This window comes from Apus apus, chromosome 4 (genome assembly GCF_020740795.1).
Source record: "Apus apus isolate bApuApu2 chromosome 4, bApuApu2.pri.cur, whole genome shotgun sequence".
NCBI lineage: Eukaryota > Metazoa > Chordata > Aves > Apodiformes > Apodidae > Apus > Apus apus.
In genome coordinates, this window is record NC_067285.1 from 112,617,886 (window position 1) to 112,640,711 (window position 22,826).

General features: G+C 54.2%; 1 protein-coding gene across 4 annotated transcripts in view; it reads right to left on the reverse strand.

The window, feature by feature from the left end:
* Window positions 1-22,826, reverse strand: part of LZTS3 (leucine zipper tumor suppressor family member 3) — a 51,223-nt gene that overhangs the window by 22,811 nt on the left and 5,586 nt on the right. Inside the window, exon 1 of one of the 4 annotated variants that reach the window (XM_051617335.1) lies at window positions 4,810-4,894. The exons of 2 other annotated variants lie outside the window; for them this stretch is intronic. The gene's annotated coding sequence lies outside the window, so the exon portion shown is untranslated. Of the gene's footprint in view, window positions 1-4,798; window positions 4,895-22,826 lie in introns of those variants that run through there. One more of the 4 variants, XM_051617337.1, reaches the window with a different exon arrangement.

The following is a 22,826-nucleotide window of genomic DNA, read 5'->3' on the forward strand; positions in this document are numbered from 1 at the left end:
ATGGGGCTCTGAGCAACCTGGTCTAGTTGAAGATGTCCCTGCTCGCTGCAGGGGGGTTGGCTGGATGAGCTTTAAAGGTGCCTCCCAACCCAAAGCAGTCTGTGATCCTAGGTTTCTTCTCTGGGCTGAGCAAAGAGCCCTCAGCCTCTCCTTGCACATCACGCCCTCCCCGAAGGCCATTCAGCTACTGCTCTGCCTCCAGTGTGTCGTGGCCCACCAGGAGTTACCTCCTTAGGACCCAAACCTGGCCACGAGCACCTCCACAAGAGTCAAGTCAAGAGGCAGGGGCACCACTGCTCCCCTCCCACCTGGCTCCAGTGTGTCTGCACCTCCTCTTCTACACCCTTCTCAGTTTGCAGAGGGGATCAGAGTGGGCTCCTCCCGTCTCTCACAGGCATTTTTCCCAGCTCTCAAGTAATTCTTGTGGCTCTTTTCTGCACCTCCTCCAACTCCTTTTCCCCCTACTCCAACATCCTGGCTTAGGGGCTGCCAGGTTTCCTTCCACCACCAAAACACTTGGTGAAAGCTCTTGAACCTGTCTATGAACACACACAAACCTCAGGCTTTTCAGCCACAACCAAAAGCCAGACAGTGTCAGATGAACAACTCCTGCTGCTTGCCTGGGACACTGACCTCATGGGAGCTTTGTGATGGGGAGCTTTTCCCCCCATTCCAGCCCAAAAGGCAAACTCTGGAAGGCAGATTGGAGGGTCAAGGAGTGCAAAGTTCTACTAGTCATTGTCAGATACCTCTCTGGCCATGGAACTGCTTCCTGTCTGTGCGTCTTACATCCCTCTATGCAAGGAGTTTGTGATGGTTGCTGGGCTACAAAGAGATGGACGTGGTCTCTAGCAGCCCCTGAGCCCTTGGTGTAAGCACAGACTCAAGACTCCAGCAGGACATTGCCCAACATGGTACTTATCCTCTGCTTTCTACACAAAACCAAGTGGTAAGTTGTTTTCTGTTAACTCTGGTCTGGTAGATCCTTGTAGCTTTTCTCTCAGAGCCAGGCAAATCCCCTGGGGAGCTGCAGGAATCATGGTCCATAACCAGCTTTCACAGAATCATAGAACCATAGAATCCTTTGGGGAAGGGACCTTCAAGACCATCCAGTCCCACCCCCTGCATGGGCAGGGACACCTCCCACCAGCCCAGGTTGCTCCAAGCCCCATCCAACCTGCCCTTCAACACTGCCAGGGATGGGGCAGCCACAGCTTCCCTGGGCAACAGAAAAGAGAGGGTGTGGGCAGGAGCAAACCCCACCAGACAGGGGTTTTGAAGACCTCAGCAAGCACCTTCAGCTCCTGACTGAAGCCTGGGTGCTTTGCAGAGACCTTTGTAGCTCTGCACCCCAAGTGTTGGATGTGTAGCAGGGCATGATTTCACAAATCAAAGCAACACCAGAGCCATCCTAGATGCCTTCTCCTGGGATCAGCCTCCCTCTGTCCTAAGGCTGGTTCCTGTTGGTTGCAGACATGCAACCCCAGAAATCCATCCTGAAGCCCCGTGCTATGATCCCAGCTTGTGAGTCCTGCTAAGGAACATCCAACCTGGGAAGATGGGGACACATCCTCTCCTTCTCTGACCTCCCACTTTCCAACAACACCTCCTGTCCCAGCAGCTGAGAGCACTGGGGGGGGGCGGGGGGAGCAGCATCCTCAGGATAACTGGTCCCAGTTAAAAGCCATCACCCCCCCATCCAAACACGTGGCTGTTCCTGAGACGTGAGGAACATGCTTTGCTTTCCTCTCCTGCCGATGGGACAGCTTGGGGTGGGGGTGGCAGGATTTGGAGCGGGGAGGTCCCTGTCTCAGGGGCTGCTCTTTCTTGGGCTGCTGTGGGAAATGAAAGCAAGAGGCTCAGAACCATTTCCTTTCCCTTTCCGCCGGCTAATGAGATAATTACAGCCTTTTGTAGTCTGGGAAACTACTTGCTCATTACGGGGCCTCAGCAGCTATTTACATAATAAGCCTGAAACAAAAGGGAGACAAAAGGGATGGAAAAGCTCAGGCAGATCTTCGGGAGAGCCCGGTGGGACGGTGGCTTTCCCCAGCCCTCAGGTCCCTCTGCTGAGGTCTGGAGTGGGTGGCAGCACAAGGTCTGGGATGTCCCCAGCATGGGATGCTCTTAGCTAGGAGGGTCCCCCTGCTGTGGTCCCCAGGGTTTGGGAGGGGTGGCTGTGGAGCAGGACCCCATGTGTGGGTGGTGGGGAGAGCCATGTCAGCTCTGCCCTGATGTGCTCAGCCTGTGTGGGGCTCGCAGTGACACCTTGGGATGAGTCCCCACCACCTGAGGATATGTCTGGTACCAAACTAGCACATCCCCTGTCCCATCTCCCATGTCCTAGGTTTCCTGTCCCCTCATCAGGTCAAGGGACATGCTGGGTACCAACCTGTCCCATGTCCCACATCCCAGTTCCCTGTCCCTCCAGCTGGCCAAAGGGCACATTTGGTACCAAACCTGTCCCATGTCCCACATCCCATTTTCCTCTTGCCCCAGCTGCCCAGGGGGCACATTTGGTACCAACCTGTCCCATCCAACGTTCTGTGTCCCATTTCTCTGTCCCCCCCAGCTGGCCAAGGGACACACTGGGCACCAACCTCTCCCATCCCACATCCCCATTCCCTGCCCCCATAAGGCCAGGGGACACTGGGTACCAAACTGTCCCATCCCACTGCCCCAGCTGGCCAAAGGACACTCTGTGTACCAAGTTGTCCCTGCCAGCCTGCCAACCCTCCACCTCCCTTCCTCAATAAAGGCCCCATTGTTCTCCCCCAACAAAGCCTCAACAGTCCAGCCTGCTCCACCTTCCCCTGGCTAATCCTCCGGGTTTGCTATCAGTTTTCCCCTTGGTCCCTGTGTTTAAGGGACAAGCTCCACCTCCACCTTGTTCCTGTCCCCCAGGAAGTGGCAGGAGGTGGAATCATGGCAAAGCATGGTTGAAACCTCTGCTGTGGGACACACATGGCCTTGGCTCTGTGCCCCTTCTGCCTGTCCTCCTTCCCACTCCACTCCCTGAGGGTGCTCCTGGGCTGGACACCCCCTCCATGCATGTGCCACTCCTGGGCTGTGTCTGTGTCACACGCAGTGACACAAGAGAGCCCGTCTGTGTTCACTGGGCTTTGCTGCAGCAGCCACACTCCTCCCCAGGACTGAGGGTAAAAAGGGTAGAACAATTTTTTGGTTGAAAAAGACTTTCAAGACCATCAAGTCCAACCCTTCACTCAGCCCTGCCAAGGCCACTACTGCCCCATGTCCCTCAGCACCACATCTACAGGGGTTGGAAACCCCTCCAGGGATGGGGACTCCATCACTAGCCTGGGCAGCCTGGGCCAGGCCCTGACAGCCCTTTGGGGAAGAAATGGTTCCTAATATCCAACCTCAACCTCCCCTGGCACAACTTGAGGCCATTTCCTCTTGTCCCATCCCTTGTTCCTGGGGAGCAGAGCCTGACCCCCCTGGCTCCAACCTCCTCTCAGGCAGCTGCAGAGCCAGCAGGTCTCCCCTCAGCCTCCTTTGCTCCAGGCTGGACACCCCCAGCTCCCTCAGCTTCTCCTCCTCAGATTTGTGCTCCAGACCCTTCACCAAGGTGACAACTGCTGCCCAGAGCACACCAGCTTTGGTGGCACAAGGAAATCTCCCTGAACTCACTTGGCATGGGGAAAGATGGTTTAATGGCAGAGCCTCAGTGCTGGATGCATGACCGGGGCTCTGGGGTGCTCCGTGCTGCAGGATGGACCTGTTGAATTCATCCCAGCCCTCCATGCCTCAGTTTCCCCTTTTTGAGAAGGGGAGGTGGCTGGAGATGAGCTGATTGGGCCCATGGTGCTGCCTGATGCAGATTATTGCAGCAGAGTACGGGGAGCTCCTGGCCCATGGCAAAGTGCTGGCGTGGTGCTGTTGTCCCCGGGAAGTCCCCCAGTGGGGAGCTGCCTACCTTGCCTGGCACTCCAGCACCTGCCTGAGCACCCTCATCCTGCCCCACATCCCAAACACTGGGGGATCCTAGCGTGCTGTCCTGCTACACACCCATTCCTCGGCCCTGAACACCTGGTGGTGGGAGCAGAAGACCTCCCTGGCCAGCACACCACCACCCCCTGCACGACTCAGGCTCCTGCCCCGGTCTGCACGTTGCCACGGGGAAGTCTGACCCTGCCTTTTGGGGAGCCATCACCCCCAGGGAGGTGACAGGCAGCCGTTCCCGTGTCACCAGCCTGGCTGTGCTGTCCTCGGATCTTGCCCAGACCTCTGCCCCAGCTGGAAGGACCAGGGGACCCGCCACCCGCCCTCCCACGCCACCAACCCCGGCCGTGATTTATCATTAACTTTCCCCGAGGAATTTCAAGGGCATGGAGCCAGCTCAGTACGTGCTCTCTCCTCCTCCTCCTCCTCCTCCTAGCCCCCGTGGTGGCTTGTCCCCACTGCTGGGGTGAGTGCCACTAACCAGGGTGGTGGCCCCCAGTCCCACGGGGGTGCAAGGTCCTGGGGGTGCCAGCTGGGTGAGTTTATAGAGGGGGGAGGCAAGCAGCTGTCCCCCACCCTGAGCAACACACCTCCCTGCACCCCCTCTCTGCGACAGCCCCGCAGTGGGTACATCCCACCCTAAAAAAAAAAACCAACTCCAAAAAGCACCTGCAGTGGGTCCCACCACCTTAATCCACCAAAAAAACCACACACACACACACCCCCTTCGTCCCCCTGCCTGGCCCCTTTCTGAGCTCAAACAAAAGCCCCTCCAGTGAGAGGGGGAAGGCGAGGAAAGGAAAGACCCCCCCTCCCTCCAAAAGGCAGCACCCACCAGGATTTTACCTGGGCAGCCCAGGGGGGCATCCTCCAGCTTCCCCCTTCCTCGGTGGGTCTCTGCTTCCATCGTCTCCCCGCTCGGTCATCCCGGGGGAAAAATGTAAAATGATACCTGGGGAGAACAACCTGCTGCGGGGCTGGGGCCAAGGGCTGCGCCAGGCTCGGCCTGATTGGTCACCTCCTGCCCGCCCCGTCTTAACTCTTTCTTCTCGGGGGGGTGGGAGGGGAGACCCACCTCCTCAAACCGGGCTTCAGGGGCTGCAGGCTCCACTCGGCTCTAAGGAGGGGTTGGGGGTCTGGAAGTTTGGTTTCACTCCCAGGAGGAACTCGGGGTTCGATGACTTGGGTTTGGTCAGATGAGGATTTGGGGTCCAATGACTTGGTTTTAGGTCAGATGATGATTTGGGATCCAATGACTTGGTTTGGTCAGATGAGGATTTGGGGTCCAATTACTTGGGTTTGGTCAGATGAGGATTTGGGGTCCAATTACTTGATTTTAGGTCAGATGAGGATTTGGGGTCCAATGACTTGGTTTTAGGTCAGATGAGGACTTGGGGTCCAATGACTTGGGTTTGGTCAGATAAGGATTTGGGGTCCAATGACTTGGTTTGGTCAGATGAGGATTTGGGGTCCAATGACTTGGTTTTAGGTCAGATAAGGATTTGGGGTCCAATGACTTGATTTTTCTCAGATAAGGATTTGGGGTCCAATGACTTGGTTTGGTCAGATGAGGATTTGGGGTCCAATGACTTGATTTTAGGTCAGATAAGGATTTGGGGTCCAATGACTTGGTTTGGTCAGATGAGGATCTGGGATCCAATGACTTGATTTTAGGTCAGATAAGAATTTGGGGTCCAATGACTTGGTTTTAGGTCAGATGAGGATTTGGGGTCCAATTGCTTGATTTTTCTCAGATAAGGATTTGGGGTCCAATGACTTGGTTTGGTCAGATGAGGATTTGGGGTCCAATGACTTGATTTTAGGTCAGATAAGGATTTGGGGTCCAATGACTTGGTTTGGTCAGATGAGGATTTGGGGTCCAATGACTTGATTTTAGGTCAGATAAGAATTTGGGGTCCAATGACTTGGTTTTAGGTCAGATGAGGATTTGGGGTCCAATTGCTTGGTTTTTCTCAGATAAGGATTTGGGGTCCAATGACTTGATTTTAGGTCAGATGAGGACTTGGGGTCCAATAACTTGGTTTTAGGTCAGATGAGGATTTGGAGTCCAATGACTTGGTTTGGTCAGATGAGGATTTGGGGTCCAATGACTTGGTTTTGGTCAGATAAGGATTTGGGGTCTGATGACTTGGTTTTGCTCAGGTGGGGATTTGGGGATCTGATGGGCTTGTTTTTTTGTTCAAATTGGGATTTTGGGACCCTAGATTTTGGTTTTGCACAAACAGGGATTTGGGGTCTGACCATTTGTTTTTTGGTGGTTTTTTTGTGGTTTGTTTTATTTATTTATTTTTCTTTTTTCAAACGGGGATTTTTGGGCCTGAAATTTGGTTTCACTCAAACAAAGAATTTGGGGTCCAACTACTTGTGTTTTTTCTGAAGTAAGGATTTTGGGGAATCTGGAGGGTTGGTTTTGCACAAACAGGGATTTGGGGGCTGATTGCCTGTTTGGTTTTCTTCCTCCAAATGGAGATTTTGGGATCTGACACCTTGTGTTTTTCACAAATAGGGGTTTGAGGGTCTGAGAGCTTGTTTTGGCTCACCTGGGGCTTTTGGGGTCTGGTTTGTGTTTTTTTTTGAAATAGGGAATTTGAGGGTCTGAGGTCTTGTTTTTGTTCAAATGGAGATTTTGGCATCCAAGAGGCTGCTTGGGCTCAAACGAGGCTTTTGGAGCCTGAAAGCTCAGTTTTGCTCAAATGAGGAATTAAGGGTCCAAGGACTTGGTTTTTCTCAAATGGAGATTGTGGGATCTGAAAGTCTGGTTTTGCTCAGATGAGGAATTTGGGATCAAATGACTTGGTTTTGCTCAAAAGGGGAGTTGGGGGTCTGTAAGTTTGGCTTTGCTCACAGGAGGATGCTGCCCAGCTGCGTGGATCTCACCATGCAGAGAAGGGCAGAGACCACAAGTCATGGAATCATAGAATCATGGAATGGTTTGGGCTAGAAAGGACCTCAAAAGTCATCTATCCCCCTGCCATGGGCAGGGACACCTCCCACCAGCCCAGGCTGCTCCAAGCCCCATCCAACCTGCCCTTCAACACTGCCAGGGATGGGGCAGCCACAGCTTCCCTGGGCAACCTGGGCCAGGGTCTCACCACCCTCACAGCAAAGAATTTCCTCCTAATATCAATAAAGTCCAGCCTGGTAACTTTGAAACAGCCTCAGCTTTTCTTCTCGAGGTGGTTTGGGTTAATTGATCTCCTAAATCTCACCAAAGCTCCCAAGAGAGGCAGTCCGACCTGGAAAGGCCACGTTTCCTTCACGTGCCAACACTGGCCCAGCTCAGCCACAAACTCTCCAACAAAGCCATGCACGTATGAAACGACACCAAACAAACCTTACAGAAGGATCTGATCCTGCTGTAGCCCACCAACATGGCATGGAAGAGGAGGCAGTCATTTTCTCCCCTGGGTCTTGCACACGAGGAAGCGAGCGTGGTCCATCATCTGCCCTCCTCTAACTTGGCTATTTTCTGGCTGGTTTCAGCCCATTCAAGGAAATACGATGATGCCCATCACCCTAGAAGCTGGACCTGGATCCTGTTCTCCCTCCCGAGCCATCACAATTTGCCATCTGAACCCCTCCCATCCTTCAGAGCAGAGCCCTGGTGATACAGGATGGTCCAGAGCTCCTTCCCCTCCATCCCTGCAGCCAGGGCTGTGGCAGGAGACCTCTCAGGCTTCTCATGGGGTCCTGGGGGGCTCAGCACTTATATTGGATTATTTGCAGTTGGGAAGGGAGCGCAGGGAGGGGAATAAGGCTCCACAAAACTGCTGCTAATTTGGACTGATTTGCTGGGGTGTGTTTTCCACTGGCAGGGTGTCTGGGCATCAAAGGAGTCACCACAAAGGGCATCGTCAGCGGTGGGTTCATCACTGCAGGAGCAGCAAACCAGCAGGAATGGGAACAATAATCAAATGTGGGTTATGCCTGCACTTAAACCATGGCAAAAGGCACAGCTGAGGGGGGTGGGGAAGGTGCAAATTATACCCAAAATGGGTCCCTGTGGAGGCTCGAGCTCTTAATTGTGCCCTTTGGCTCCAGAAGGAAATCCCTCTGAGAAACAGGCTGGTTTCTGCAGTGCTGGCAGGGACTGCCAGCAGCCCTGGCATGCTGCCCAGCTGGGACCCAGGCACTCAGAGCATCCCCCAGCCCAGGGATGGCTCTTGGAATAACCACAGCTGATCCAGGAGCTTCTGGAGGGGGTGAACCTTACCCACCAGTGGGATTTGGTGCAGCTGCCCAAGCAAGAGAGGCCTTGGCAGCAGGGAGGGGAGCTGCAGCATCCCCCAGGCAGGTCTGGCAGGAGACAGGCAGGTTCCTGACATGACTGCTGGTTAAGGCTGTGCTCGTTCTCTCTTTGGGAGTTGTGTTATGTCTTAGCACTTCCCACAGATGAATAAATCACGATGGAAGTGCCTTTGGAGAATGCTGGGAACTCTGGGATGATCTCTGCTCCTGGTGCTCTCAGGCAAGTCATAAACTTGTGAACCTTGAACTCCCATTTTTTAGCCCAAGTCTCTGGTTGCTGAGACATAAAGCTCTCTACCCACCAAGCTCACCTCCACCAGAGCCCTTCCACCACCTCTGAGAGCCAACAGAGACCCCTGGATTTCAGCTAGCACCCTGCTGTGCCAGGGCTCCTGCCCAGCCAGCTGCATCCAGGCCATGGTGTGTCCCTGTTCCCATGGGACAGAGCCACCAAGACTTGGTCTCACCTCTTCAGGGGGGTTTATCCATGTGTGCACTGCACTTTTTGGGCAGCCAAGGTCAGACCCTGCACCCAGACCTGACCACCTGTGATGCCTCCAGCTGATGGTCCTTTTTCTCCACCATGGCTGGAGAACCACAGGCCTAATGATGGGTTCTTATTTTGTTTTTTTTTTAATTAGACAAGATCATTGTTATTAGCACAACCTGCGAGAGGTTTCTGTTCCAAGCCACCTTCCACTGCATGGCTTGTCCTGTGGGGACCCTGGGCAGCTGATGGGGACAAGATATCCTTCAAAGCATCTCTGACAGCAGGTCTTCAGTGTTCTTTCAGTGGGACAGGCAGCTGCTCTCTCAACCCTGCCTGGACCACTCTCTCCCATGAAGCCCCCTGAGATGGGGCAAAAGCTGCTGTAATCCTCAGCATGGTTGCTGTTAAGCTGCTCTTGAGCTGGGGCCAGCCAGGAGCAGAGGTGATGAAGCTCCATCCAACCTTGAGCACTTTCAGGGATGGGGCAGCCACAGCTTCTCTGGGCAACCTGGGCCAGGGTCTCACCACCCTCACAGCAAAGAATTTCTTCCTCATGTCTACCATCTCCTCTCTTTCAGCTTAAAATCATTCCCCCTCATCCTCTCACCACCAGCCCTTGTCCCAAGCCCCTCCCCAGCTTTCCTGGAGCCCCTTCAGGCACTGGAAGGTGCTCTAAGGTCTCCCTGGAGCCTTCTCTTCTCCAGGCTGAACACCCCAACTCTCTCAGCCTGTCTCCAGAGCAGAGCTGCTCCAGCCCTGCCATCATCTCCACAGCCTCCTCTGGACTCACTCAAGGAGCTCCATGTCCTTCCTGTGTTGGAGACCCCAGAACTGGACTCAGCCCTGCAGGGTGGGGGTCCCACCAGAGCAGAGCAGACCATGAAGCCAAGTAGAAAAGCTTTCTTTGTAGCTTTTCCCTGCTCCTTTATTAGAGCAGAGATTCCCAGCCCAATCTTCAGAGGAAGGGCCTGAACCTGCTTTCTGGGACAGACCATGGGTGTCAAACACACAAGGGCTTCCTTGTGTCTCTGGAGAGATGCTGCTTTGTCTGATTTGGTGGTTTTTTTTTTGATCCCTTGCAGGGATTGTGGGCACCACAGCCAGATGGTGGTCCTGGCAGGCTGGTACTGCTATGCCATGCCAGAAAATTCAGCCTTACTGGTGGGGAAGCTGCTGAAGTCACCACCAGTCTGCACAGCTGGGGCAAGCTCTGTGGCTGAGCTTGAAAGGCTGAGCAGGAAAAGGAAAAATGTCATGTGAACACCCAGTGGTTATTGACACAAGAAGAGGCTGTTGGCTGCTCATGTGATGTAAAAGCCTTGTCTGTACCTGGAGGTGCACCTGCACCAGTACTTGCACAGTGAGATCCCACCTGTGCACTGGTCTGGAAGGTAAAATGCTGAGAGAAGTCATTCCTGCTTGTTAAGTGGAACAAGATGAGCCTGTGTGAGGCCCCTTCATACCCATGTGGAGCTGTGGATGGGAGAAGAGCTTCTCCAGGGGGCTAGGGAGGGGGTCCTGAGGCTGGGTTGGCTCTGCAAAGCTGGGCTGGTGCCAGCTGCTTCAATGGGGGACACTTCCTATCTCCAGTCATGACAACATCTGCCTGCTCAGCTTGAGGCAACATGAACAAGCCAAAAGACTCTGGTTGAGGTCAGCCAGAGAGATGGCTTCCTGTCCTGGCAAAAGAACATCCCTGCTGGTAGAAGCTGTTGGCCCCGTGTCCATGCAGGGCAGACAAAGCCTCTGCAGTGCTGGCAGGACACAAGCTGCTGCATGGCCCAGGCCTCCCTGCACACCAGGCTCCTGCTCATCCTCACTGAAGAAGTGCACATGGGGTGGGGCAACACCAAGCACAGATCCAGGCTGGATCATCTGCTCTCTCGCCCTGTTAGGAACAGTGGAAAATGGATGGAAAACAGCCCTGAGGAGAAGGACCTGTGGGTGATGGGTGATGAGAAGCTCAACATGAGCTGGCACCATGTGCTGGAGCCCAGAAACCCCCCGTGTCCTGGGCTGTGTCACCAGCAGCGTGACCAGCAAGGCCAGGGAGGGGATTGTCCCCTTTTGCTCCACTCTGGTGAGACCCCCCTGCAGGGCTGGGTCCAGCTCTGGACCATGCTTGGCCAGTTCCCCCCATCTTGTCTTTCTGGGATCTGCTTCCCAGCTTCATGTCCAGACTTGTCCTCAAGCCGTGCACTGGCTCAGATGCTGTGCAGAGAAAACGAGGAAGGAAGGTCCTCATGACCCAGCCTGGCAACCTTGACTGGTTGACAGAACAGCCCAGGGCTAGGAGTCACCTCTCCCTGACATGTATTAGTCCTAAAACACAGGTGTGACCAGGTAAGTGGGATGGAAGAGGGAAGGAGCTGAAGGGTGGGCAGCCAGAAACCTGCTGCAGGTACCTGGTGGAGCCTCCAGGATGTTTATCAACCTTTTTTTTCCCTGAGTATTTGCTGTCAAGGTGGGATATACTGGTTGTGCCAGGGTACTGTGTCCTCTTTGACCAGGTCTGGTGGTGGAAGAAGGCTGTGTCCTGGAGGCACCAATGTCTCTGACCTCTCTTGCCCATCCAGCCACCGGAGAAAGGCAGTAGGACCATGAGAACCTGAAGCATTAAAACCTAAAAAGCTCAGAAAGGATCCACAGGTAAAAAAAAATAATAATAATAAAAAATCACTCTGGTTTGGAAGCATTTTTGGCTGGAGACCTGTGATCGTGCTGTGATTTCACCCTGCCAGAAGTGACTTTGGGGGTCACCAGGGAGACCTTTGGGCACCCTGGAGCAACCTCCAGAGCAATCGAGGTGTTTGTGCCCCACCATGTCTTTGTCCCTGCAGTGACAGACTGGGTTTCTTCTGCAGTTTGATGGCAGCCTGGGCATCCCCCAGCCCCTTCTGGAGGAGGGGGCAGGAGGTTCTCCAGGCAGGTGCTCCTCTACGGGAGGATGGAGCAGATGGCTGCCAGGTGTCCGCTGACGTTCAAGCCACAGCAGATGCCAGGGCTGGGAGGACACCTGGCTCCAACAGGACCCCCTTCCAGTCCATCAGGTGGAGAAGGGCTTTTTCCCAGCCCCACTGAAGCCAATTCAGCAGATGCACAGACATTAACTCCTTTTGCTCCTCCATTGACCAGGCGGGTGGGGAAACCCAGGAACAGGCTTCCTACAAAACTCTCTTGCTTACTCTTCAGTTGGCCCACTCATCTCACCCCGTCACCTTCTGAGGGAGCCATGCAGAGCTGAGGGTGAAACATGAAGAGAAGGAGCTGAGGGGCTGGGCCAGAGAGAGGGAATTTCCATAACTGCATGAAGAAAGCCCACAACACGAGGGCATCCCACATCATCTGCCACTGGCATCTCCTGAGAAGTAATTTCATCTGCACCACAAATCTGAAGGAAATATTATCACTTGAGCTTCCAAATCCTGTAATTAGCTCTTGCAAGAGCTGTGCCAGGGCCTTGATGATTTCGTACACCTTGGCTATAGGGCCAGACACAGATATGTGGGTTTTTCTCTTTCACCTGCCAGCCAGGGCAATGGATGGAGCCCAGCGTGGCAGCTGACCTGCTCCCCTGGGAATGGGTGGCTCTGAGGTTTTGAAGGGGTGTGTGAAGAGTGAAATATTTTTGCTGTCTCCCTTGGTGCCTGCCGGGCTTGTGGGGATCCAGAGGGAAGGCAGGAACGGCAGAGCCAGGGCTTGGCTTTCCCTCCTCCTTCCAATGCTCTTTGATTTCTGCCCTAGTGCTCTAGACCTTGGGAAACCATTTTTCACTTGCTCAATAAACGACCTGAGTCGCAGGGAGATGTTGCTCTCGTGGGTTTCTTGCTCCATCACATTGAACAAACCCTTTTGCCTGCCCAGCGTTGGACTTCAGAACCAGCTTTGGGCTTTGCATCCTTCTCCCATCCCTCCAGAGCCTCTTCAAAAGGAAGATAATGCTTTGAAATGGAGACAGAGGTTCCACAGGACTTGGCTTGACAGAGGGTTTTTCATGGGCTCTGTCTTGGAGCTGGAGATGGCCATGGGACAAGGCTCTGCTCTCTGAGGGCTCTTCTCTAAACTCAGTGATGCCCTTGACATCCACACACGTCCTCTGGATGGAGCTTGAACACTGTATTTTCATCTACAGGATTGCTCCTGTTTCTCATTTCTAGCCCAAACCCAATGAGCATCTCCTCCAGAGCTGCAAACCCACCAGAGGCAGAGGCTTGGGTCAAGCTTCTCTACTCTCCCCATCCTGTCTGCCCCTCTCGGAGCAGTGAGGTGTGCAGTTGTCTATGTCCCATGCTCAGCTCACCCCTTCTCCTGGTCCCCAGGCTTCAGACACACTTTAGGAAAGACCTTTCACCTCCGTCGAGCTGATGGTGCCACCACACATGAAGCCAAGAGTGCTGTGGACCCTGACAGGCTTCAACACCGTGAGGAGTGTCCTGGGAGGTGGGCAGAGCTCGTAGGGGCTGTTGGGGCAAGTGTGTCCTAAAGCCTCTCTCAAGGTCACACCAAGAACAAGGCTCCCTGAAGGTGACTGTAAAGAGCAAATGACCTCTAGGTGATGATTTAGGACCCCTTTTTCTCCCTGTAGGTGGATTATTCTCCCCGATAGTGATGATTTCATAGATCCTTTTAGCTAGACCTCCCCCTCAGCCACTTCTTTCCCAGTCTGGACATTTCTAACCCAGAGAGCTGCTCTCCATAACCCCCCACTCCTTACCCAGAATCACAGAATATTTTTGGCTGGAAAAGTGTATGAAGATCATGAGCTCCAACCCTTCCCCCAGCCCTGCCAAGGCCACCACTGCCCCATGTCCCTCAGCACCACATCTCCAGGGCTTTGAAATCCCTCCAGGGATGGGGACTCCCCCCCTGCCCTGGGCAGCCTGGGCCAGGCCCTGACAACCCTTGCCAGGAAGAAATGGTTCCCCAGATCCAACCTAAACCTCCACAACTTGAGGCCCTCTCCTCTTGTCCCATTGCTGGTTCCCTGGGAGAAGGGACAGACCCATTCCCTTTCTCTGTATCCTTTCCAGTCCTGTCTTGTCTTTTATGACACGTTGCAAGCAGAAATCTTGAAAGATCAAAGCAAGGCCAGGGAGAAGGTCCTAGATGTTGGTTTTGGTATTTGCTGAGTGTGGCCCACGTTCCAGCCCTTCACAACATCTCTCTTCCCTAGGTCCAGCAGGTTTCCATACATTTCTCAGCTTGGCACAGCCACCTTGCAAGGAGCAATAGCCAACACACTCTGGATCAGGCCAAGGATCCATCTGGGATCCATCCAGCCCCCGTGGAATGAGGAGAAGACCCTGGTGACCAAGTCCCACACCTCCACCCCAGCTCGTTGTCCTTTGTGCTGTCCATCCAAACCTCATCAGCCCAGCATCTATGGCCTAAAGCCAGGTAGAGCCTCCTGGGGCTTTGCTCTGGTACCGGGCAAAGACGTGCCCACAGAGAAGGTTGAACCAATCCCTGGTCTCACCACTCCTGTCCTGATTTCTCAGCCCTTCCTGGAGCTCAGGGCAGCAGGATGCCTCAGATGGGCATGCCAAATGGGAAGCACTTGTGAAACAAGCTCCAGAGGAGCTCAGCACGTGTCACAAGCTTGGACTTCATCTATTTGGGGCAGAATTCACCCCGGCACAGCTTCCTGATTAATTTGTCTCAGCTGTGAGCAATCCCACCCCAACTGCCTCACCTGTGCTGCTGCCTGAGGAGCTGCCTGCACCAAGCCCTCCTCCCCCCCCCGTGTTGTCAGCATCTTCCCTCCATGGGTTTTGAGATGAAGCTGTGCTGAGAAATTGCTCAGACATTGCCTAGGAAGCTCTGCAAGAGCACGGGGCAGTGCTTCCAACAGCTTGCAGAGGGAGCAGGACCACAGCCACGGCCAGGTGACACACAGATGTTGGTCTCTGTCTCTCTTTCAGTGTGGAAAGGAAGGACACTCGGGCAAAAAAACCCTCAGGAGGTGGGTAAAGGAAGAAATGAAGAAGAAAATAAGAAAGGATGAAGCCAAGAAAGAAAAAGGCCAGGTTGGATGGGGCTTGGAGCAACCTGGGCTGGTGGGAGGTGTCCCTGCCCATGCAGGGGGGTTGGATCTGGATGATCTTGAAGGTCCTTCCAACCCAAACCATTCCATGATTCTGGGAAACCCCTTCCTGATGCACTGGCCTGGGCAGCTCCCCAGCACAGGCTGCAGTTGATGCTCAGTGGGTACCCGGGTTCAAGGGGAAACTTGACAAGTCCACGGACCAGAAATCCACCATGAGCCAGTGCAAAACGCTCAGAAGGAAATGTTGGGGGTGTACTGAGGGAATATAAAGCAGGTGGCAAACTGACCCTTTCCTGGCTCTCCTTCCCCATTGTTTGTATTGGTTTTCCCTGCTGTTCATCCCTACAACACTAGATGCCCCCACCGTGTCCCAAGAAGGCAATAGGTTGGAGAAAGATCTGGGAAAACCCAAATGATCATAATCCTGAGGGTCTTGTGTGTGGGAAATAATAATAATAATAATAATAATAATAATAATAATAATAATAATAATAATAATAATAATAATAATAATAATAATAATAATAATAATAATAATAATAATAATAGTAATAATAATAATAATAATAATAATAATAATAAGAAGAAGAAGAAGAAGAAGAAGAAGAAGAAGAAGAAGAAAACAAACCACAAAACACCTTAATATTTTGCTAAGGATGAGCAGGGTAGAAAGGAGGGGATGTAGCTCTGGAGAGGAGAGTCCAGGTTGGGCAGATGGGAGAGCAAGGCAGGACAAGAAACTCATCTCCAACAAGAAGGTGGGATGGTGGGGAAGAGGAGATGGGGGCTGATCTTTTGGGCATGCTGTGGGAAGGATGAGCATCTCTGGGCAAAGGAAGTTTGGCCCCTGAGGAGAAGCTAAGGACCTGAATGGAAGGACAGGTGCAGCACAGTGTGGTGGATCACGGGCAAGCACAAGGAGTGGCTTGGCCCAGAGGCAACGCTGTCCTGGAGCCCAAATGGAAGCTGGACAAGTCCTGTGGTGCCACAGTAGCAGGTAGAGAAGCTGGAGGAACCATCAGCCTGTGCTGACTCCTGGGAAGGGGATGCCAGGAGATGCAGGCCAAGAAATGAGGGACACCAGGTGGGGCAGAGCAGGTGACACCAGGGAACTGAGCTTCAGAGGAGGGCACAGCAGCTGAATATGGCTACACCTGGTGGTGATACCACATGGGTCCTTGCCCCATGAGAAGTGACAGCTCTGGAGAAGCTCTTCATGACTTGGTAAGGAGCTTTTCTACTCAGTACAAGTGGATTCCTAGTAAGGGAATACCCTGGTGCAGGCTGACCTGGGAGCACTTGAGGAGCTTGGATGAAACACCTGTGCACAAATTCTTGCCTCATCTCGATGGCTCCCAACAGCCCCTTCCTGGTCACCTTGCTTCTGCCTCCTTCATCCTCTTTTTTCTGGTCATCCTCTCCCCAGGGACAGGGCAGCCACAGCTTCTCTGGGCAACCTGGGCCAGGGTCTCACCACCCTCACAGCCAAGAATTTCCTCCTCATGTCTAATTTAAAATCTCCCCTCTTCCAGTTTTAATCCATTACCCCTTGTTCTGCCACTCCCTGCCCTTGTCCCAAGCCCCTCCCCAGCTTTCCTGGAGCCCCTTCAGGCACTGGAAGGTGCTCTCAGGTCTCCCTGGAGCCTTCTCTTCTCCAGGCTGAACACCCCAACTCTCCCAGCCTGTCTCCAGAGCAGAGCTGCTCCAGCCCTGGGATCATCTTGGTGGCCTCCTCTGGACTTTCCCCAGGTGCTTCATGTCCTTCTTTTGTTGGGGGCTCCAGAATTGGACCGAGTGCTCCAGGTGGAGTCTCACAAGAGCTGAGTAAAGGGCACAATCCCCTCCCTGGCCCTGCTGGCCACACTTCTTTTGATGCAGCCCAGGACACGGGTGGTTTCTGGGCTCCAGTGCACGTTGCTGGCTCATGTTGAGCTTCTCATCCCCCAACACCCCCAGGTCCTTCTCCATCCATTGGCTCCATCCATCTCCATGGCTGCTCTCCATCCATTCTCCCCCAGCCTGGGATTGCCCAGACCCAGCTGCAGAACCTTGCAGGTGGCCTTGCTGAGCTCCGGGCAGTTTGCACGAGCCTCTCCAGCCCGTCCAGCTCCCTCTTGGTGCTGATGCCTTTGACTTCTCTCCCACCCAAGTGAGGCACTGCTGAGATGTGGCCCGTGGGAGGCGGCCAGGGGTTAAACACCCCCAAAGAATGTCAGGGGGCTTAAAAACAGCCAGGCTTGCCCCGCACAGGCTGCAAATTCCTGAGGCAGGTCACGGGGCTGTGGGGAAGCTGCCTTTCCCTGCTCCAAACAGACCAGGCCTTTGTCTCCAGAGTGACCCTTGGAGGGTCTCCAGGAGACAGCCCCATCCTTCCATTGCATGCAGGGGTGGTGGGGTGGGAGATGTGTCAGCATCCCCTGAGCTGGCCTCGGAAGGAGGGTGGGCTGAGGAGCCATGGTCTCTTCCCCTTCTCTAGGGTTTTCTACCCGCTGCGGGTGCCCTCCAACAGGACAGGCAGCAGAAAACAGGACCTTGTGTGCACCCGTGCCCACCAAACTGGATTTCAGTTGCCCCTGGTTTGAAATCCACCCCCTCTTCCCACACAGCCCTCCCCAGTCCTTCCTGAGTGCCAGCACTTGAACCCCAGGCAGGGAATGGCTCTGAGCCCCCTTCTCCAAAAGCCCCACTGAATGGTTCCAGGCAGGGAGGAGGAACTCTGGAAAGACACAACCCCAATCATGTGGGAGATGCCGGGACAAGGAGTCTGTCCATCTGCCTGGCATCACAGCCAAGGGCAACACAGCCTCTGGAAGCCACCAGGAGACCCCAGGAACCCACAGAGCTGGCCAGAGAGTGGTGGCCGGGGGAGATGGGGTAGAGAAGGGGGGTCCAGGTTGTGTTTAATGTTGTTCAAGCCAGATGCAAACAGTTTTGTGAGCTTTGGTGCCAACCAACTCTGCTTTCCCTACAAGAGCCTGTCCTAGAATCACAGACTGGTTTGGGTTGGAAGGGACCTTCAAGACCATCTAGTTCCAACTCCCCTGTCAGGCTGCTCCAAGCCCCATCCAACCTGCCCTTCAACACTGCCAGGGATGGGGCAGCCACAGCTTCCCTGGGCAACCTGGGCCAGGCTCTCACCACCCTCACAGCCAAGTGTTTATTTTTTTCTATCTAGCTGAAGATGTCCCTGCTCACTGCAGGGGGGTTGGGCTAGATGATCTTGAAGGTCCCTTCCAACTCAAACCCATGGTCTGATGTTTCCCCTGTCACAAAGCTTTTCAGAGACACCTCACACATAAGGGTATCTTTGGGCCCCCCTGACAGGTTTTGATGCCATCAGAGGGCTCTCACTCTCCATGCCACTGCCCGGTCTCTCCTTGCTCAACCTCTTTGCCTTTTGTCCTTCCCAGCAGTGAATCTGGTGAGGGAATTACATCCTGTGAGAAAAACTGTGTTTTGGTTTATCTTTAGCCCCATATTCCAGTGATCAAACTGCGTTTTGAGGAAGAGTGAAGAATCCCATCCACTCATCACTTCATGCCATGAACAGGCACTTTAATCCATGTTAGGCTCTGAAGTCTGGATACACTTGAAGTTTTGGTGCCTCTCAGGTACTCTGGGTATTAAAAATCACTGCACCAGGTTGAGGTGCCCCTCTTCTAACTCCTCTGCATCTCTACGAGTCACAGGGATACCCACAAGAGGTGACCCTGGAGAAGAAGAGGAGCCACCATCCCTGGAAGTGTTTAAAAGAAATGCAGGTGTGGTGCTTAGGGACATGATCTGAGCACTGAACGGGTGGATCAGGTCATGGTTGGTGGATTTAGGCTATGGTTGGACTCGATGATCTCCAAGGTCCTTTTCAACCAGGATGATTCTGTCATTCTGTGATTCCTACGTGGGGCACACTGGCCACTGCCAACCTCCAAGGAGGCAGAATCCCCCGAGGTATTTCATGGCAATTACTGCAATCAGCTAATTAGCAAATGAGATCGATTCAAATGAAGTTACTGGTGTCAACAGCTATTATGCAAGCTTGCCCGTGCTGGAGGAAAGCCACACCAGGAGGGTCTGGAGCCAAAAAGCCCTCAGAGATGGGGAATGGGAAGAGTTAGAAGGGACATGGGAGGTGGGAGTGAAGCTAAGGGGGGGAAAAACCCACGGCTGAGATCAGCTGGAGGGAAGGTGATCCAGGTGATTGCTTCCACACAGGGAGGGGATGACAAGAGAGGGATGATTCCCACCAGTCAGCGAGGTTGGGAGGAGTCAGGAAAATACCCAGAACCCCCCCAAAGAGGGGAGTGTTCCCATCTTCCGCCAGGATCCAGCAGCCTGGGAAGAGCTCCCCAGCTGCAGGCAGAGGGCAGGAGGTCACTCACATCCACCTTCCCGGCCTGCAATTCCAAACCCTTGCTGCTTTGGGAAGCCAGGTGCCAGCCAGGGCTTTGTGTTTTTTTGGAATGCAACCATCTCCCAACAGGAGCTGGAGCCAGGCTCGTTCCACTTCTGCCTGTGAACATATCCCTGGGGAAACAGGAGCCTGGAGCTGGATGGGGCCGGGACACGGGGCGACCAGGGTGGGACATGAGGCTCTGGGACCAGCTCCAAGCCAGAGCAAAAAGCCTGTGGAGGCATCAGCTAATCCTCCCCTAAGCCTGCTGGGCTGGATTTAAGGGATGTTTGTGTCACTCGCCCCCGGGATCAAGATCCTTAGAGGATAAGTGTCCGAAGGAAATTAAGGGCTTCTCCTTCCAGCAGCAGGGCATGAAATGGAGACATGGTCCCTGCTGGGGGGGCTGCTGTTATCTATCCCCTGCCTGCCCTCCCTCGGAGGGAAGGGATGTTGGCTCTAATCTCCTGCTGGACTTTGGGGTGGGGAGTTTTGCTGCCTGGCTCTGGAGCTGGCAGATGCCCTGGGTTTCTCACAGCAGCTGGCCCAGCCAAACGTTATCCAGCAGCCCCCATCTGGGCTTTAAAACCCTGGAGGGGGGCAAAGTTGCTTTGCAGCCCCGCACCAAGAGGGTTTTATGTCCTGGCCAAAGCCAGGCCTGGGGCTATAAGCACTGTTGTCTAATCTGTCCTCAAATTCTCTGCTCAGGAGGAGGGGGAAAGACATCAACAGACTGATGGTAAAGTTAATTAAAGAATCCCAAATGGTTTGGATTGAGAGGGACCTTCAAGAGCACCTAGTTCCAACCCCCTGCATGGGCAGGGACACCTCCCACCAGCCCAGGCTGCTCCAAGCCCCATCCAACCTGCCCTTCAACACTGCCAGGGATGGGGCAGCCACAGCTTCTCTGGGCAGCCTGGGCCAGGGTCTCACCACCCTCACAGCAAAGAATTTCTTCCAATTAAGTTTTCCAGCTTCAAGGAATAACCTCTGGGTGGTGGGCGCACCCACACAACCCACACCATGGGCATTCACTGCACGGGAAAGGCTGCTCAGGGGTAGCTGGGGTGACCTGTAGGACTTGTTTTTAAAATAAACAGGTCCCTTTTGTGGCCTGAAACCCTGCACCTCCCAGAGGAGGAAATGCATTTAACAAGGAACGCCACCCTTAGTCACCTCTGGAGCACCCAGCTCAGCCTTGGCTGAGGGACCTGTTCCCAAAGCCACCTCCCCACCTCCTCCTGCAGTGCTGAGCACAACCTGGCCCTGCTTGGAGCCAGGGTGAGTCCTCAAGCTGCCAGCCAGGCTGGACTGTGCTACTCCCCCAGCCAGAGGGAAAGAATCCCTCCTTTCTTTTCCAGCTAGCAGGAATGCACCACACCTGGTGCCCCTCGGGGAGTGTTTGCAGTCCGGGCTGGGTTGTTTGCCCAGGGACTTCTCTTTTTTTAAATTGTGTATGTGTGTATTATTATTAATTAAATGCTCTTTTAGGCCCCTGAGAGCATGGAGGGGCAGACAAAGCCCTTGGCTGGCACCGAGGAGTGTCAACAGGTTGGTTTGGCTGGTCCCGGTGGTGTTGCACAGCCCTCCTGAGTGGTAGGTCACAGGTGAGATGAGTTTGTTCAGGCTCTGCTGGAAAACAGCCTGGTCATGGCCTGCCCCAGACATCTGCAGGTCACACATTCACTGCTTTAGCCACAGGAAGCTTGGGGAGAAACTTTTCTGCAGGGCCTGTCATGACAGGACAAGGGCTGATGGTTTTTGAACTAAAAGAAGGGAGATTCAGACTAAATATAAGGAGGATTTTTTTTTATGCTGAGGGTGGTGAAACCCTGGCCCAGGTTGCCCACAGAAGTGGGAGATGCCCCATCCCTGGAAACATTCCAGGCCAGGTTGGACGGGGCTCTGAGCAACCTGGTCTAGCTGAAGATGTCCCTGCTCACTGCAGGGGGGTTGGACTGGATGAGCTTTACAGGTCCCTTCCAACTCAAACCATGCCATGAATCTCTGCTTGTTTGATTTCTCAGCATAGTTCCTGCCCGGCACAATCCCTCATCATCCCTGCTCTGGGCTGGGGGGCTGCAATACAGCCCAGCAGAGGCAAAGAGGGGGTCTTGCAGGGTTGAGGAACATGCCAGAGGCCACATGAAATGCCAGCAGCAGAGCACAAACCCCAGAACAAACTTTCCACTCGGGACTCGGCACAGCTCAGACCACCCTGCTCCCCAGAGAGATCAAACCCTGGGGTCTGCAAATGCAAGGACAACTGGATCCCAGCTTGGAAAACCGGTGGGAGAGGGAGGAAGAGTGCTGTGGCCAGGAGGGAGAACACGCAGACTGGAGGAAGGAGGAGAGTGAATTCCTGCTGCGCAATGGCCTGGCCAGGGACCAGCTCGGCAGCAGTGATTTATTGTTGGCATTGCAGGAGGAGCTGGAAGCTGGGGAGATGATCAGGGTCTCCCTGGGCCTGGCGTGAGAGCCCAGCTTTATGGGCTGGATTTGGCTTCCCCCTGGAGCTGGGTGTTCATGCCCTTGCTGAGCAGAAACCGGGGGGGGAGCTGTATTTTGAGAGATGTGTTGACGTGAGGAGGGAGAAAGGTGAGCAGAGGGAGCAGGACCCCGTGGGGGCTGGGGAGGGAGAGCTCTGGAGCTGCTCAGTGTGGTGCAGGGGGCCACGGGGGTGCAGATCTGCCCATCCCAGCCCAGCATCCCTGATGGTTTCTGGGAGGTTTTCATTCTCTCCTATGTGTCCTGGCCTCTCTGAGCCACCCTAAAGAGCCGTTACAGGGACAGCCCACCCTGGCTTTCCACCCCACAGCTTGGAGCAGTCACCCTGGGTGGACAACAGCAGAGCAAGATGTGTGGTTTAGCCACCACCACCACATCCCTGTCCCTTCTCCTTGCAATTCCTGGCATCCCTGGAGACAGGAGACCTCACTGCAGGGAAATGTCTGAGGTGGGAAAGCTGGCCTTCCCACCCCCAACATCTCAGGTGGGATGGCTTGGCTGTTGTTACTCCAAGTGCTTGTGAAGGGCAGAGCTGGGGATGTGCTGAAGGCAATGGTCCATGGGGAGTGGAATGAGCCTGTACTAGATCAACTGATATAATTAGAAAGCTGGGACAAGGAGATGAGCTCCTGTGCCTGAAAGCTGGTCGGTTTTTTCCAGCTCCAGCAGCTGGGCTAATAGAAGCTCTGACCTCCCCTTGTACATTGTCTCCAGCACATGTCAGCAGGGTGCTGTGATGGCCCTGAGCTCGGGAAGGAGCTCCCACCCTTGGATGTTTCCAGGGACATCCACCACCATCACATCAGCCACGCTCACTCCTCTTGCCCCCTGGGCACACTGAGGGTGGGCAGTGTCCACCCACCCCAAAACCAGGCAGCCGGGGGGTGCTCACCCAGTTGACTTTGCCTACCAGCTTCATGTCCAGGGAAATTCTCTTGGAGCTCTGGGTCAGGCAAGAACCCCAGAGTGACCCCACATTAACAACCCTCTGAGCAAACCTTCAGGCCCTGCTCTCCAGTGATGGTGGGGAAGGAGATGGTGGAACCTCATGGGAACATCTCCACCACATCTCACCCCCACGAGCCAGAGCTTCCCTATGGAGAGATGAACTAGGTGACAGATTCCTCTACAAACACACCTCATCTCCTCTGGCAGCTTTT